This window comes from Myotis yumanensis, unplaced genomic scaffold, assembly GCF_028538775.1.
Source record: "Myotis yumanensis isolate MYYU_CA2020_CCGP unplaced genomic scaffold, mMyoYum1.0.hap1 SCAF_8, whole genome shotgun sequence".
Classification (NCBI taxonomy): Eukaryota; Metazoa; Chordata; class Mammalia; order Chiroptera; family Vespertilionidae; genus Myotis; species Myotis yumanensis.
Window position 1 is genome coordinate 58,538,288 of NW_027223759.1, and position 18,613 is coordinate 58,556,900.

General features: G+C 36.8%; 1 pseudogene; it reads right to left on the reverse strand.

Annotated features, from left to right (window-relative positions):
• Positions 1-9,979: 9,979 nt before the first annotated feature.
• LOC139015784 (parafibromin-like) lies at positions 9,980-14,787 on the reverse strand (annotated as a pseudogene).
• Between the last annotated feature and the right edge of the window lie 3,826 nt (positions 14,788-18,613).

Genomic DNA, 18,613 nt, shown 5'->3' on the forward strand with positions numbered 1-18,613 from the left:
AATGCAGTTTTCATCTAAGGTTATAAATCTTACAAAATCTATACTAATAAAAGGGTAATACGCTAATTAGATCAGATAGACCAGATGTTCTTCCTGACAAAGCCAGGCCCAGGCGAAGCCTCCCGGGGTCCCGGGTGCCTGCAGCCATCCAAAGGAGGGAAGCCTGGGTCCCGGGTGTAGGGGCCAAGGCAGAGGCTGCTAGGGGTGATCAGGCAGGCGAGTGGTTAGGAGCCAGTGGTCCCAGATTTCGAGAAGGTGCAGGCCAGGCTGAGGGACACCCGACCCCCCCACACACACACACATACACACACACACTGTGCATGGATTTTGTGCACCGGGGCTCTAGTATTTAAATAATTATTATTTTGCCAGTTGGCTTTTCATTGGTAGATAACATATCCAGACTTTTAGAGATTGTTGTTGCTTTTATTTTCCTTCAAAGTTGAAGGATAAAACCTTTTGATAACAAGTTTTGGAGTGGAACATGCTAACACATGAAGAAATTAACAACCACACTGAAATTCCAAAGCACTTTCACCATATTTTCCTCCTGAATTTATTACACTTGTAGGCCTTTGAAAAAGTTTTATGTTGGATGACAATATTTTACAAGTACAATCATGTATGGATTTGGATATCCAGTTGCATCAGAAATTCTCTGTTGAGGAGGTGATGTTTGGTGTTGGAGTGAGTGTCTTTAAAGGAAGGCGACTACTGTCTCAGTGGCAAAAGAGCATAATGTGTGATCACAGGAGGAAATAGAAAAAGCAACAACAACAAACCAAAGATATGATAAGGGTGATGAGTGTCCCTTTCCTGTAAGTAAATGTATAGAGACTTGTGTGACAAAAAAAAAGGACTTGTGAATTAAATGAGTTAACTTTACATGTACTCTCTAGAACTTTTCCCCCCTTATACAAATTGAAATTAATCATTATTTAAACTACTAAATAAAATTGCTTGAAAGAATATCAGAATAACTACTTTCAATAACAGACATTATAATTTTTAAAAGTAATGGCTAGAATCATAATTAGATACTACAGAGCTATGCAATTAAGCAGAAAACACAGGGGTGAGCAAAAGTAGGTTTACAGTTGCTTATATGGAACATAATGCAATAATTAATAAATAATAATATAAGAGTAAACTGTGTTTTTGTACTCACAACTGTAAACATACATTTGCCTACCCCTGCTGTTTCTAAAAAAAAAACAAAAAACCAACAAAACATACACTCACAAAAAAACACATCCGACCATATTTCCAAGCTGAAAAATGATTAATTAACCAAGATAATTCTAAGTATAATCCCTAAGTATGCTCAGTGTTATCAATTTCTTTAGAAGTTAGAAACTATTTTATTGGCTTTTTGAGGAGAGCACAGACTGTTAAGCTGATTGATAAAATGGATAGTTATTATATAAAACTCTTCAGGGTTCAAGACACTAAATTCTTATTTAATTTTTATTGCCTCATCATTGTTCTATCAGAACCAAAACACTTTTAATTCTGAAACTTTATTTTGAAATACAAATAGTATGGTACTTTGATGCCAGATAAAGAAATGACTTACAAATGAGAAAACTAAGTCTCAGAAATCATATTTTTATTTGCATGTCCAGATTGTCCTACTCAAATATGTAACCTAAAACAACATATAAGTAAAAAGAAAAATTATCAGCTACTATGTGTGTATATGTGTATCCATGTATACACATAAATATGTATTTGCACACACAGGTATGTACATAGGAGGAAGTGTTGAGGTGTCCTCTGAAGGAAAATTTATCCTAAGATGAGAAAGACTAGAACTCTACAGACTTAGCCCTATAGTAATACTTATTAGAGTCCCCCATATCCCTTAGCCCTTTCTGCAGTTTTAAATTGTGTGCCTGAGTAGCATGATGAAATCTCTACCCTCTTGCTCCATCCTGTCCAGGATACAAAACCTCCATCTGTCTTACATATTCAGGCTATCTATGCTCCCTGCCCATCGGTCACTTAGCCATCTCAGTTATCAGGTTAACTGTCATGGTATCACAGTGCTAGAGTGCAAGTAACCCTTGTTTTACTAAATAATGAGCTTATTGTGCAAGAGTAGTGATCCTGGCAATTTGGGCATACCAAAGAGAAGCCATGAAGTGCTTTCTTTATGTGTAAAGATACGTATATATAAGCAAAAAAAACATAGTATATGTAGTGTTCAGTACCATCTGTGGTTTCAGGCACCCACTGGGGGTCATGGAACGTATCCCCTTCAGATACAGGGGGAACCACCAGAGACCAGCAAAATTACAGACAGGAGCAAACATTCTGAACAAACCTTGGTGTCAATTAGGCACATTTTTCTTCCTACCCAGCCCACTGGGGTGAGAAACTATAAGTAAAAGCTGAAATCTATAACACATTGGACCACAAACACTACTGATTTCAGACCTTAAAGACATTGTTAAAACAGAGTAGTATAAGGTTCACAAAAGTATCCTTCCTAACTCCCGCAGATGCCAACCTGCTTTGGAAGTGTAAGCATTTCTATCAACCCTGACAGCTGAAATAAAGTGAAGCAGGGTGTTAAGGGGCCTGAAACAGCAACAGTGGTGCCTGCGCTGAGACACCACAAAGAACCCTGTGAGGGAAACACCAGAAGGCACTGTCGGCACTGGTGCCGGCAACACTTCCCTAGTCTTCCTTCAGAACAGAAACCTTTTCTCACCAAATGCCTTTGGTTGTGTCCTCTCCTCTGGCTGACTCAATCCATGATCAGTATATCTGGAAGGCCCATCACACCCACATTGCACATCCCAGATATCTCATGTCACTTATGCTTTATGTCCTAATTTATGTCCTTTCTTACAACCTTTTAAATTTCTACTTCTGAAATGATTTTTTTTTTTTTCAGGAGTCTTCCTATATAACTAATAGGCTTCCTTTAAATACTCTGTCATCATATTCTGGCAACCCTGTTTTCTATTATTACAATGTTTTAATAATTTCCCTTATAAGCCAATCTGAGAAAGACAAATATCATATAATCTCACTTATTTGTAGAATCTAGTAAACAAAATGAATTGGCCAACAAAAGAAGACCCCACCATGGAGGCATGGAACAGACTGACATACTAGTACCTCACTGTGTGGTTGGGGGGATGAGAAGAGATAAACCAAAGAACTTACTAGTATATTTTTATATGCATAGCCCATGGACACAGGAAATGGGGTAATGAAGACCTGGAGTGGGTAGGGGCTGGGAGGAGGGGAGAAGAAAGGGGAGAAATGGGAGATATCTGTAATACTGTCAACAAAAAAATATATTTAAAAAAATTAAAAAATGATAATTTCCTTTATATCATAAAAACCTGCTTTTATATCATTTATACAAAATAATCCTTAAGCTATTTTAATAGAGATTCTCTTTCAGTGAATGATATTTGCTCTAAGTGTTCAAAATCGTACCCATATTTGAAGCCACCCTGTCCCTGGCTTACCATACTTATTGGAAAATTAGTTTAGTAAGTATAGATAGTTGATTTGGGTTTTCTCCTATTGTACAAAGTATTGTTCTTAAAAACACAGGCTAGAGAACATGGAAAATTTAGATTTTACTCCCTTTGGTGGCACCAAAGTATCACAATTTATGCAAAGTAGTGTCAAAGCTATAGCCACAAAGATATAAGTAGAGACTTGGGAGATGTTTATTCTGAAAGCTTGAAATCAATTAGGGAAATAAAGTTTTTGGTTTTGTTTATTTGTTTGTCTTTACCCTTCAGCGGCTGACCAAGAGGATTCCATTCTCCAATGTGACTTCCCCTATACACCAGTTTTCTTTTGGGATAACTGCTCTTTGCAGCTTCATAATTTGATTCCAAGATTTGAGACATATTACATTTCTATTCTGTGCCTGTCCGCCTTCCTGAGTTCTTTTCTCTCAAAATCTTGCCTGTTAATCTCTTAAGACTGCACTCCGATCAATCCTCTTTGTACAGCTGGAATATGAACAAGTGTGGGCTCTTCTTATTTCCTGGCCAGTGAGAGCATCTGAATTTCTGTAAACCTGGACTGCTTTGGCTCCTCCAGCATTCCATATCCTTGTCTCCAATTCTCATTAGTAATTTCCTGTTTTTGTCAACCAGTTTAAAATATGTAGAATAGAAATTTTCAAGTTACATAATTAAAAATTCATTTATACATTTAACAATCATATTTATGGTACTTTTTTAGTAATGTAATAGAGATACAGTGATCTATTACATTGCATATTCTATTGGAGACATTGTAATTTTTAGTGTGCTTTGAGAAAAATTGAGAAGTATTGTAAAAAAAATTAATGAGTTTTCTGAAATCCAGGGAAAGTTTTTTGTAACTTCTTCAATCAAAAACTAATTGAAGTTAATTTGAAATATTACTTTCAGGTCTTTTCCATCGTTCTTTGTTTAAATCACTTGCAAGAGAGAGAGATCATGGGGGCACTTGAGCCCAAGCCACATCTGGCTTTGTCAGGCTAGACTAGGAGAATGGTGCAGATAGCCAGGAGGATTAGGCTGTGAGAAGGGCAGGCATCAGGTGCCGTTTCCTGTTTTAACAGTTAATAATTGCATTGAGGAATTTTGCTCACACTTCTGTTGTATTCTAATTATTTATAGTTCAGTTCCCCAGCTGTGTCATACCACTTTCTGCCTCAGGTCTCTGGAGATATCTGACAGCAGCTGTTGGGGGACAGTGACTTCAGGTTAGGGACTGGGCTGGATTTAAAGTGTTCATGTTGCAGAACATATTATGTTGGTTTCTCCTTCCTCTAGTGGCAAGAAAACTTCTCTGGCCTTATTGATCATTCTCAAGCGATTCCGAAGGATAATGCTCAATAGCTAGCTTGAAGGAGAAAAAATGGCAAAGAAGAGGTATTACATAATCCAAGAAGCCTTCTGCTTATATTGCGTGACATGATATATTCAAACGCAGTTGTAATCGTTACTTAATGGACAATATTCCTGAAAAAGTTAAGAGAGCTTCAATATATGTGGCTTCTGTCAACTTTGTGAGTCTATCATTCATATGTACATTAAATTCATTCATATAAGTTACTCAAACATTATTTCTTATCAAAATTATTCTAATGCCATAATGCTTTGTTTAAAGGGCTATAAGTAGAATTAAGTTAGCAATGCCATTTGAAACTGAAACTGAAAGATAATTATAGTTAACCCAATAACTGAATCACAAATAATCTCAGCATTTAAAGAGCTTCTAAATACGTTCTCATTATATCTTTTCAAAATGTGTGTCACCTGACATAATTTTGATAATAAAGCTCCTGATTACAATTATGGGTATTTTAAAATAAAATAATTTGATGAATTTGTTTTTTGTAGGAATATGTAAAAATTTTAAATTTGGTAATGTTTAAAAATGAGGAAAGCAAAGCTGAACATATTGAAATAATATCTAATTTTCTATGAATTGGCCACTCTTATCATTTGCTTTGTGAATTCACAGAAGTTGTGATTAGCAAAAGTATATCTGCATTTTGTTTGGTGAAATTGTCTTTTGTTTGGAAAATATTTGTGAACCAGACTAGAAGAAAAAATCTTCTTTTACTTGGGGTAAAATGCCAAGAAAAATAAAATAAATTAAAAAAATTTTAAAGTGAGACCCTAGCCCATTTTTCTCTGTGGTTAGAGCATCAGCCGGTGGACTGAAGGGTCCCGGGTTTGATTCCAATCCAGGGCATGTAAATCTGTTGCAGGTTTGATCCCAGCCCGATTGGTGAGCGTGCAGGAGGCAACCAATCAATGTGTCTCTCTTATATGGATGTTCCTCTCTCTTACTCTACTCCTCCCTTCCACTATCTCTAAAAATCAATGGAAAAAATATCCTCAGGTGAGGATTAACCAAAAATTAAAATGAAAAAAGTGAGAAGATAATAGATAATTTTCTGTTAATTTCCACTCCATAGTAGTTTTTTCCAAGTTTATTCTAGGGAACTTGTATTATAGGCAAGTAACCTGCTTCTCAGACTGAATCAAACCGAAGATCAATAAGCCACTTGGTCTAAATGGCAAGGAATTTACAAATGCTACATTCATTCTGTTGCTCTGTACCTGAATTAGAAGTTACTAGGCACTTTTAACATTTTCAACAATTTCTAATGTTAAATTTTAACAGAGAAAACGTGCCCTACTCCCTTGATTGTGTAGGGTTGTTTAATTCCTTTCAGATTGATGTTCTTCAAGCTATTTGTGGTGAAAAAATTATTTTTATTATTAATTTCCAATGTAATGGTTTTATGCATTAAGACTTTTGTAAAATGAAATTAAATGAGTTATCAAAGAATATAGCCATAGCTCATGGACACTGACAACAATGTGGTGAAGGCTGGGGGTAGGGAGAGGGCTGAATGGAGGAGGGCAAGAGGAGGGAAAATGGGGAACATCTGTAACAGTGTAAACAATAAAAAAAATAAAGTAAAAGATAATTTAAAATTAAATACATATGAATACAAACACATTTTTTTTTGTTACTGAACTCACAGACATTATTATGGTATAAAATTTTCAAAAACTCTGTTATGGTATTAATGTCTTTGCTGCTGTTAATTTAACTGGAAGCACTAGTTTTCATCTTTTGCCTTTAATGTTTGGGGTCACAGAAGGGAGAATTAACTTCTTCCTCACTTATTCTTGCCAGTTGTATTTCCTGAAACTAATCCTTTTATCAAACAGAATTGAATTTGTAGGTTGGTTTGGGCCTGCCTGACTTCATTGTTTTTTTCCCATTTATTTAACCAAGTCCTCTAACTCCCTAAATCTTACTCCTTTTTAGAACACCATGTCTTGCCCAGAATTGAAGAGAATCTGTGACACTTGCTCATATAGGTATTAAATGACCCCTAGGTCATTGGCCTTGGCAACCAAATAGCTTCTACCTAAATGTATCCTAGCTTTCCTTCCAGTCTGAAGTATACTATAATGCCGTATTGCTTACCCTAATTCAATGGTCTTTCACTGAGTTTTTTAGACTCCCATAGTATCCACAGATTTACTTTAGAGGTTCATGAATCTACTAAATTATTTGCAACATTTGGTGTCTTGGTACACATGTGCATGTTCAAGTTTTTTTGTGTTCAAAAAGATTTAGTCATGATTTTTATGAAAATACTAGTGGCCCGGTGCACAAAATTTGTGCATGGCAGGGGGGTGTCCCTCAGCCAGACCTGCACCTTCTTCAATCTGGGACTCCTCGATGGATGTCCTACTGCCAGTTTACAGGGATTGGGCCTAAACTGGCAGTTGGAAATCCCTCTCACAATCTGGGACTGCAGACTCCTAACCACTCACCTGCCTGCCTGCTGGCCTGCTCACCCCCAACTGCCGCCCACCACTGGCCTACTCATCCTCAAATGCCCCCCCACCAGCCTGATCATCCCCAACTGCCCCCCGTGCCAGTGTACTTGCCCCCAACTTCCCCCCCTGCTGGCCTGATCGCCCCCACCTTCCCTCTCCACTGGCCTGCTCACCCCCAACTGCCCTGCTCACTCCAAATTCCGCCCCCCCCATCCTGATCACCTCCAACTGGCCCCCCCGCTGGTCTGCTTTCCCCCAATGGCTCCACCCCCCACCAGCCTGATCACCCACAACTGCCCTGCCCTCTTGGCCTCTAACTGACTCTACCTTGGCCCCACCACCATGGCTTTGTCCAGAAGAACGTCTGGAAGGTCTCCTGGAAGGTCTCCCAGTCTAATTAGCATATTACCCTTTTATTAGTATAGATAAAGGCTTGGTGCACGGGTGGGGGCTGGCTGGTTTGCCCTGAAGGGTGTCCTGGATCAGGGTGGGGGTCCCACTCGGGTGCCTGGCCATCCTGGGTTAGGGGCTAATGGCCGTTTTCAGGCTGGCCATGCCCCCTAGTGACTCAAGCTCCCAGCCTCTCCTTTTTTTCTTTTTCAGCGTATGCTTGAGCGGAGGCCAGGGTGGGCTGGAAGCAGGTATCTGGGGTTTATTTATCTTCTATAATTGAAACTTCATAGCCTTGAGTGGAGCCCAGGGCTGGCCAGGGCAGGCGGGAAGCTTGGTTTCTTCCATCGCCAGAGTCAACCCAAGCCTCCTGCTCGCTCCAGCTCCGTGGCTGCTGCCATCTTAATTGTGTTAATTTGCATACTTACTCTTGATTGGCTGGCGGGCGTGGCTTGTGGGTGTAGCAGAGTGGTGAAGTGATGGTTAATTTCCATGTTTCTCTTTTATTAGTGTAGATTATTATATAAGGAAACTAACTGCAATAAATTCAAAATCCCAATCTTTGCAGGAGGTAGTCAATCAACAATTCTCTCTCATCATTGATGTTTCTATCTTTCCCTCTCCCTTCCTCTCTGAAATAAATAAATATATATATATATATATATATATGTTTAAAAATAAATAAATAAATAAAACGATTGTCAAAAAAATTTCAATCTTCTTGGGAGGTAACTTGGATTAAAGGTAATAATAGCATAAGCTTCTATATCATTACCACTCCTCACCCTAAAACATTATATTTCAGGGGTTGTTTAATAAACTATACAATCCTTACCTTCCAGATTTTTTTTTTTTATGATCTAAGTATAGGCCAAGTATAACATTAAAAAAAGAAGCAAGCATATTTCTATCAACACTGGAATCTACAGCATGTGATCATGAGCAAGAGTCACAATAAAGATTTTTAAATAAGTCAATATGTCCATGGTTAGTAATTTGAAGAAGCTCTTAATAATCAGACTATAGATGACTGCACACTTTCATAGAAAAATGAGTTATTAGACAAATTGAAAAATGAAGGAAGACACATATAGGTTTAATTTATTCATTTTTTGATGCAGGCCTATGGAGCAGAAAAGACAAATTATAATTTCTAATAAATGGTAGCAATGTGTAATATTTTCAAGAAACCATGACTAAATGACTCTGTGCACTGTAGAATATATATTAACATGTCAGGTGTTGCATTGTCTGTAAGTATAAAGAGATATAGTAAGTGTCTGTGTATGTGAAGAACAGACAGAAATGAATTAATGTGGATGTGTAGTTCACACTGAAATATTGAAAATGAGTTATTTTATTTAAAAATATATTTGTATCTGAAAGTGACATTTATCTTTCATCCACACCAGAGTCAATGTTATGGATTACTATCTGTCTTAAGAGAAAATTTTAATAATCATGCCAAATGTGTGATCATATCAATGTTTTATAAGATAAAAATATTTTGTTAAATGAATTGGAAGAATAATACCAAGTAAAAATAAATTATTTCCTGCTAATGGGCAATGTTTATCAAAAGTGTAATAAGTTAAAATCATAGATTTGACATTGTAAAAAATATAACAATATAGACTATATGTCCCAAGCCCTTCAAGTTTATAATCAACTGAAACACATTTTCACTTTAAAAATATTTTGACATTAAAGATAAAATAAATTAAAAAATTTGTTACAAGCTAGGTCGTGTTTATTTGCAAAATGAATATCTATTATATCACAATAGGGCTATTGAAGTAAGCATTTCATTCTTAGAATTAATCTACCTAAAATGCAAAAAAAATTCAATTGAATAAAATTAATTCTTCAGTTGCTATAGAAAACTTGTCATACTTTTTTTTTTTTTTACAGTTTTTCAGTTTCTTTTTTTTTTCTAAAGAAACATATTTTAAGTAATGCTAGTTTAACCAATGGAGAAAAAAACTTATATCAAAACATACAATTTCCATTACAGACTAGAAGGCTAATATTTAAAAAAAATAGTTGTAGGGCAAAAAGTTTGCTTATGAATGACAGGCATCATATGATCCCTTTGAAGCACAAAAGCATCGGATGAGATCTTTTGCTCGATCCGTGACCTTCTTCATCTGCGAGATTTTAATAAATTCATGGAGCTTGACACTCAGTGTTTAGATGAAGGTATATTTACGCTTCTTAATCCAGATTTCCAGACGGGGAAACCACATGATTCAGAATCTCAAGTGGGATTTATGCCTCACCATGTACCTATCCAGTGTTTCCCAGAAGCCTAAGAAAACCGGTCTGTCCTAGTGGCGTTTGTAATAGCCAAGCTCTAACATTGTTACGTCCCACTTCTGAATGTTGGGTCTAGAGGAACCTCATCATATTTGAGATGCTAATGGGCAATGTTTAATTTTAGCAAACATGTCAACTGGTGACCCATCACGCAAAAGCCATGGCCACCGTTTGAACTGCCACGCAGGGACCCTGCACGAAGACGGCCATGACCCGGCCCCAGTCCTGAGGCCTGAGTGTCAGAGGCTGGTCTACGACTCTGCAGGGAACCGTGAGGCTGAGCGCGGTGCCCCTCGGCTGCATCTGGTCTTTCCTCTGTGTCAGAGTTTCATTTTCTCCTTGGCAGCCCTGTGTCTTCTTTCCATCGGATGGGACAAATGTCAGGTCCTGCAGAAGGTCCTTTGCATTCAGCATGGTTATGAAAGAGGTGGAGGTGGCAGGGGTTATGATAATAAGTGTTCGAGAACCTTTCTTCTGATTAGGGGGAGGTCTTGCTTGAGAAACCAGTCTCGGTACTGGCTGTGAGCGGGAGTCTGAGTCTTCATGGCCCCCGCACCCTCCGTCACAGACTTCAGCGTCATCCCATGGCAGGTGCCCATCGTGTCAATTTTGAAACCTTCCGTTTCTTCTTTTCCTTTGACTCTTTCCTGGTCATATCTGTTGGAGGCAGCTGGGATAGGCTGTTTGGTACACAATGTGGGAGCCACAGGGCCCCGTCGCTGTTCAAGCGCACGTCCTTCTTCTCTGGCTTCCGCAGACTGAAGAATTGCACAAATATCCCTGGAAAAGGTCTTCCCGTGCTCTGTAGGATAGTTGTCCCTGTCCTCCACACTCTCTCTGTCAACAATACCCCGGTCACATCTACCTCAGCGCCCACAAAACTCCTCTGTTTGCGAGTGGTTATGTGATCAACTAAGTCAGTCTTGATGGTGGATCATTTCTTAGCCATAACTTTGGCTTTGATTGTAGCAACTTTTCCCACTGACATAGCTTCCGACAAAGACCTACTCTGTCCAGTCTGGACAATCCCTTCTTTGTGACCCTCCAGGCGGGCAGCACATCTCTCTTCATCAAGGCGCACACACTCTTCATCCTCAGTTCGTGGTTTCTTTGCTTCTGCTAAAACTTCATCTGTGGCTCGTTTGACGTGAATAGATTGCTGAAGCCCTATTTCTAGAGGGGCTCTTCGGTCTATACTTGCCAACGTTGATGCTTAAGGAGCTGGAGAAGGGTTGGTTCTAGTTAAGCGGCTACGGCAGTTATTCACTCAAACTTGGGTGGGTGGCTGAGACAAGATGTAGCGGAGTCCATGATGAGAGTGGCTGGACGAGATACCTTGAAGGAGAACAAAGAACGTTTTCTGAAAGAATGGATGATTCTGAAGATTTGGCTAGAGCAATTACAGTTGCCACAACTGAATTCATCAGACTCCCTGTGGAACTGGCACAGGTTAGCGAGGAAAGCTCCAGTGGAGTTCCTGGGTGTTTAGCTGGCGATATTTGCTAGAATTATGTTATAATGTCGTATAGGAAGTTAGATATGAGATTTCTAATGTAGATGTAATTTCCATACTCAAAGCATTAATATTGTTTATAATATTCTAGAGATAGGTAATTCTGTGGTGAACTTGCATATTTATATCTTTTTAGAAAAAGAGACACGTAATCAACAGTTGACATCAGTGATAAAATGAGCATTGAAGATAAAACAGAAAGCTGTACTGAGAGCATTGAAATAAATAGTTGATACAAATCTCTAGAAGTTCTTTCAAATTCCAATTTTAAGGCAGATAAAAAATATGATTGGATATGTCTGGCAGACGGCAACTAATATCTGACTAGTGAGTGTGAAGGGCCTGAGGAAAGAGTAGAATGATAGGTGTGGAAAACTCTCACTTTGTCAAGAGATGTATCAACTTCTTTCTCTTCTGTAATACAAATGAAATTACCAACCAAAAGAATCAAGATAATTTAGAGCATATGTGTTTGAAAGATGAGTGTGAAGCTAGGCAGAGCTCTAAGACCACTTTGGAGTATATTAAAAAAAATTGATCAAGAAAATGAGTGTGTATCATGCAATCTGAAATGCCTAGATTTGAGCTTTTTAAGTGAAATTATTTTTATTCCAAGAAAATTCACTCTTATGTGTGTTAAATAGAGTTCTAAGAATATTTTCTTTTTTTAATTTTTCTTTATTTATTAAGGTATTACATATGTATCCTTATCACCCCATTTCCTCCCCACCCCTATACTGATGCCCTTACCCCCCTGGTGTCTGTGTCTATTGGTTAGGCTTATATGCATGCATACAAGTCCTTTGGTGGATCTCTCCCCCTTACCCCCACCCTTCCCTACATTCCCTCTGAGGTTTGACAGTCTTATTGATGCTTCTCTGTCTCTGAATCTGTTTTTGTTCATCAGTTTATGTTGTTCATAATATTCCACAAATGAGTGAGATCATGTGATATTTATCTTTCTCCAACTGGCTTATTTCATATAGCATAATGCTCTCCAATTCCATCCATGCTGTTGCAAATGGATGGAATTGGAGAGCATTATGCTATATGAAATAAGCCAGTTGGAGAAAGATAAATATTCTTAAATTCCTTCTTTTTTTACTGTAGCATAGTATTTCATTGTGTAGATGTACTACAGTTTTCTAATCCACTCATCTGCTGATGGGCACTTAGGCTGTTTCCAAATCTTAACAATGGTGAATTGTGCTACTATGAACATAGGGGTGCATATACCCTTTCTGATTGGTGTTTCTAATTTCTTGGGATATGTTCCTAGAAGTGGGATCATTGGGTCAAATGGGAGTTCCCTTTTTAGTTTTTTGAGAAAACTCCTCACTGTTCTCCACAGTGGCTGCACCAGTCTGCATTCCCACCAGCAGTGCATGAGGGTTCTTTTTTCTCTGGATCCTCGCCAGCATTTGTCATTTGTTGATTTGTTGATGATAGCCATTCTGACAGGTGTGAGATGGTACTTCATTGTTGTTTTGATTTGCATCTCTCAGATGATTAGTGACTTTGAGCATGTTCTCATATGTCTCTTGGCCTTCCTTATGTCTTCTTTTCTTAACAATTAGCAGTTGTGTGTTTTTTATATCTGTGTGTATGTCAAAGAGAGAGAGAGAGAGAGAGAGAGAGAGAGAGAGAGAGAGAGAGAGAGAAATGGGGAAAGAGGGGAAGAGAAAGACAATGAACCATATAAATCTAAACTAAAAACATCAAAATATATTTTTCTATTAAAATAAATTAATTATAATTCTATAAATTTTGTATGTGATGGCTTGCTGGTGTTTCTTAACTTAAAACTTATTTTTTATACATTCTGAAAAGAAACTCATTCAAATAAAGTAACCTACATAAAATGCTGAGGAAAATTATCTGCACATTGTAACATCATATTCCTTAGGATAAAGATAAATGAGATTTTGTAGGAAGCAGAAGAAAGTGCTTCCATAACAATTTACCTCTTGTTTAGACATTTCAGGGTTTTTCTGACATATGAGTTGGTGCTCAGTACTATGTTAGATCATTGAGCAGGTATGGATGACAGTGTTGAGTTTGCGCCTTGGCTACTTTCGAAAGGCAACATCATTTTCCTCATGGATTAACCTATTTCTACACAATTGGTTCCAACATCATCTTTGTTTATTATTTTTTATAATATTTTACTTACAAAATAAAATGTAATTTAAAGAACACAGTTCAGTGTTCTCAGGAATTTCTCTTTTTGAGACTGGGTTGGTGCATCACAGATTTCTGAACCTTCATTGCCTAGATTTTTCATGATGAAACCTGTGATTATCTTAGCACTTATCTTATACCTACTTTGTTTATTGACGGATTGATTTTAGAGAGAGAGGAACAGAGAAACACAGTAAGAGAAACATTGATTTGTTGTTCAACTTACTTATGCATCCATTGGTTGATTCTTGTATGTGCCCTGATCAGGGACCAAACCCACAACCTTGCCATATTGGGATGATGCTCAACAAACTGAGCTACCCAGCCAGAGCCTCTTATGACTACTTATGTCAGGCAGAAAAACAAAAGATTATATATATAAAAAAAGAACAAAAGAAAGAGTTAAATTCTTTCCTCACATTTATTGTGGATATTTCCCTAAAAGCAAGTTTACATAAATTGTCAGTGGTTAAAATTCTGAGAAAAATTATCTGCATATTGTAACATCATATTCCTTAATGATAAAGATAAATGAGATTTTGGGGAAGAAATGGTTGAGAAAAGAGTGCAGTAGAGTGGTTTTCTTAATAGATGCTCATCTTTCTTCTCAGAAGTTAATTGTCTGTTTGATAATTAAAGCTTAGTGCATTGTATTAATCCCATCATGAAAATGTTGTATATAAATTATGTTGTAATTAGTCAATATTAGACCATGTAGGCTGCATAATTTAGGCTTAAAGTTTTAACTAAAACAACATTTCCAAACTGTGATGTGCATCATTCATTTGTGGACTTGATAAAAGATGCATGCCGGAGCACTGATGACTCAGAATCTTTGTTAATAGGGCAAGCAGATAAAAAATTAACCTGTGCCTGGTGTGACTCAAAAACACACACAAACATGCTAAATTGTAAAAGCAACCGAACGGAAATAGCTTGCTTCATAACAAGTTTAAAAATCATACTCAATGGTGAAAAACTGAAAGGTTTTCCTCTAAAATCAGGAATAAGACAAGGTTGTTCACTATCGCCACTCTTATTCAACATAGTGCTGGAAGTCCTAGCCAGGGCAATAAGGTAAGAGAAAGAAATACAGTGCATCAATATAGGGAAGGAAGACGTTAAAGTGTCACTTTTTGCAAGTGACACCATTCTGTATACAGAAAACCCTAAAGACTCCACCAAAAAACCTTTAGAAACAATAAACAAATACAGTCAAGTTACAGGATACAAAATCAATGTGCAAAAATCCATTGCCTTCCTGGATACCAAACAAAACTTCTGAAAAAGAAATGGAAAAAAACAATTCATTTGGCAATTGCACCCAAAAGAATCAAATGCCTGGGAATAAACTTAACAAATACAAATTTGGCTATAGGCCAGTCAGTGTTGCTCAGTGGTTGAGAGTCAACCCATGAACCAGGAGGCCACAGTTTGATTTCAAGTCTTGGAACATGACTAGGTTGCTGGCTCAATCCCCAGTAGGGGATATATAGGAGGCAGACAATCAATGATTGTCTCTCATCACTGATGTTTCCTTCTCTCTCTTCCTTTTCCTTCCTCTCTCTGAAATAAATTTAAAAAATAAAAGATTTTAGCTATAATGGATGTCTTATAATAATGCCCAAATAGTTTGAGGAAGTTTCCTCTATTCCTTGATTGCTGAGAATTCAATCATGAATGAATATTGAATATTGTCAAATTCTTTCACTTCCTCAAATGGTATGATCATATGGGTTTTCTTTTATATTGTTAATACAGCAGATTACATTGATTTTTTATTGTTAAATCAGTTTTGCATTCCTGGGATAAAACTAACTTGGTTATGAAGTATTATCCTCTTTTTATATGGCTTTATTGGATTTGTTGTTGTTTTGTTGAGAATTTAAAAATCTATAATCCATCGTCATGAAGGAAGATGATTTGACTTTGGGTGGCAGACACACATGCAATATACAGTTCATATATCATAGAAATGTACACTTGAAACCTATATAATCTTATTAATCAATGTCACCCCAATACATTTAATTAAAAGAAAGATAAAAAGTAAATAAAATAAATAAATACCCTCATTCATAATTTAACACTAAAACAAATTTACTGTTGTTATTTTTAAATAAAGTTTGAAAATAAAGTTAAAACTCTTGCTCTTTAGAATGTAACAACAATGGCATGTGTTTTTACATTTTACCTTTATCCTCAAGACTTGAGAGCAAAATGTAACTAATGTAATGTTTTCCCAATGGATCTATTTCATCATTTTTCCACCTAAAAATGGGCTTTTTTCACTTTTTGTTGTTGTTGTTGTTATTACAACCAGAGCTGCAGCATTGGGAGGGACTGGAGAATGTGAATGATTTTCACTGAACTTGGACCTAACTGAATAAAAATGTATTGATGGGAAGTGGTAAATGGCATCTAACATAGGACAAGTTATATTTCCACTTACCTGGTTGAAGAAGCTTTGATTCATGACTTCCTCAGACGAGTAAACACTTTTCAGAGCAATCTACCCATGTGTGGTAAATAATTAATGTCTTCTTGCCCAAGATCAATTTTTCTTCTGTTCACACCTTATTTTCCCTCAAGAAATGGTCTCTTCTCCAATCTAATCCTATTTTATTTATGTGGAGCAGGTGTTTCCAGGATGAGTATGTGATGCAGGCTTGGCCAACGGAGCATCGCATTTCACTTTGTTCAGAAACGCTGGTTCAGGTGCAGAAGTATGAATCCATCAAAGGCAATTAGAGCTGAGCCAGGGATTTTGTGGAATGACCAATAGAGATATACCTTTATTACAGTTTTTTTAAAAAACAGTATGAAGCAAGCCTGGAGATTCAGGAGACTGTAATTGAGGCTCTCATGTGCACTGTATATATGAGAGTAAATAAAACATAGAGGAAAGTAGAATGAAAAGCAATGCAGCAATACACACAGATAGAGAGAAAGATAAATTGGACCCTGGTGACATTATCTGAGCCCTGAAATTTTTAGAGAGTGAAGAATATTTTACTTCTAAGCTTTCAGTTAAATTATCCAAAAAATGTCTGTCTTTTTAGGGTGCTTACACCAATCTAAGTTGGATTTTTCTGTCATTTGTAGCCCAAATTTTCCTCATATGTCATATAATTAATTCTGGTGCCTGATTTCATAAATCAATGTTTTTCAAACTTGTATGACCATAAGAATCAGTTGATATTTATAGAAATTCAGATTCCCAGATCACTCCGCTGGGTAGGGGTTCTGTTTTAGTATGGGTTCTGTTTTTAAGTATGATCCAGCGATGAATAGTAGGATCACAAAGTATGAACATTAGCATATCTGTAAAATAAGAAAAAAATCAATGTTCTCACTTGCTGAATATTATATAATTTTCTGGTTTGCCTAGCATACCAGCACACAGCCACATAATGATAAAATTTTAAAGATGGGAGAAATAGTAGATATAATCTGGTCCAACAGCTCATTTTTTCACTGCAAAATTGTAGCTGAGAAAAGAAAAGTAACACACAAATCCCATTGACAGTTAGTAGCAGAAAAAATACTACATGAATCTACTGCTAGCTTCAATTTATTTTATTACCAACAATCACATTTCTAAATTTAAAAAGTCATTTTAAAAGTACATAAATAGCAGGATGGTGAAAAATCTACCTTTATTTTTCTTGGGTATAGAAAATTAACTAAAACTAAGTATGTCCTAAATTTTTAACATAGTTCATTGTGAATGAACATTAATAATTTGACCATTACAACAGTAATGTATTCCTTGCTACTTAGACTATAAACACACTAATTGATGTTGTGATTTTGTAACTATGTTCTCTAATGATCATATACCAAGTATTTTATCCTATACTAGAGGGCCAGTGCAAAAAATTCATGCCTTCAAAATAAATACGTATATAAATACATGAGCTATTTTCTTTTCTCATTCAAGGAAGTGAGTAGAAATACCTGTTAGAAGTAGGAAATCCAGTCACCATAATTTGCATTATAAGGCAGCTTATCTGGATGTCTCACAAAGATTTACAAATCCAAACAAATCAAAACACTTGAAATGAGGCTATCAATTTTTAAGATGATTTGAAATTCAGACAGTGGAGAGAGTGGGAAGTTGAAACCCCTAAGAACTGAAAGTACCACATAAAAATGTAGTCAATGTCTCTAGCTTCAGTCCTTAATGATGCAAATTGATGCAGCGATTTTGGGAAAAGCACAGAACGAAAATTGCACTTTATTAAAAGGCAGTCAGACATCCCCCGAGGGGTCCCAGATTGGAGTGGGTGCAGGCTGGGCTGAGGGACAATCCCCCCCCCCCCCCCCCAGTGAATGAATTTTGTGCACTGAGCCTCTAGTTTATAATAAAATATTAAGAGCTATTACTGATGAAAGGATTGTAAAACTAGATAAATAAATTATTTTGTATTATTAATCCAAGAATTAACACACAAAAAATTGCTTGAAGAGTCCATTGGTCCAAAGGCAGTTGTCCCAAATAATAAAGTCATTAAATTGTATACACTGAATAAGGATTTTTCAAACTTATTTTCCCAGTGTTAAGTAAAAACTGTAAGTAAAGTACAACAATGATGGCAGCTTACAGAATATTTGATGGATTTTTAGGGAGAAAAAAGCGCTTTTTCACATTATAAAATAAAGCATTTAAAACTGATCATTATCATGTTTTCCTTCCCCTTTAGTATGCAGGGGTCCAAGTTGCCTCTGCCCAGAATGTGCCACCCTGGCAGGCAGGTTATTTGAGATGAAAATATTTAAAGCCCAACACACTCAAGAAAAACACAAAAACAAAAAACCTATTCAGGAAAGGAAACTTAACATGGTATCTACACTAATAAAAGAGAAACAT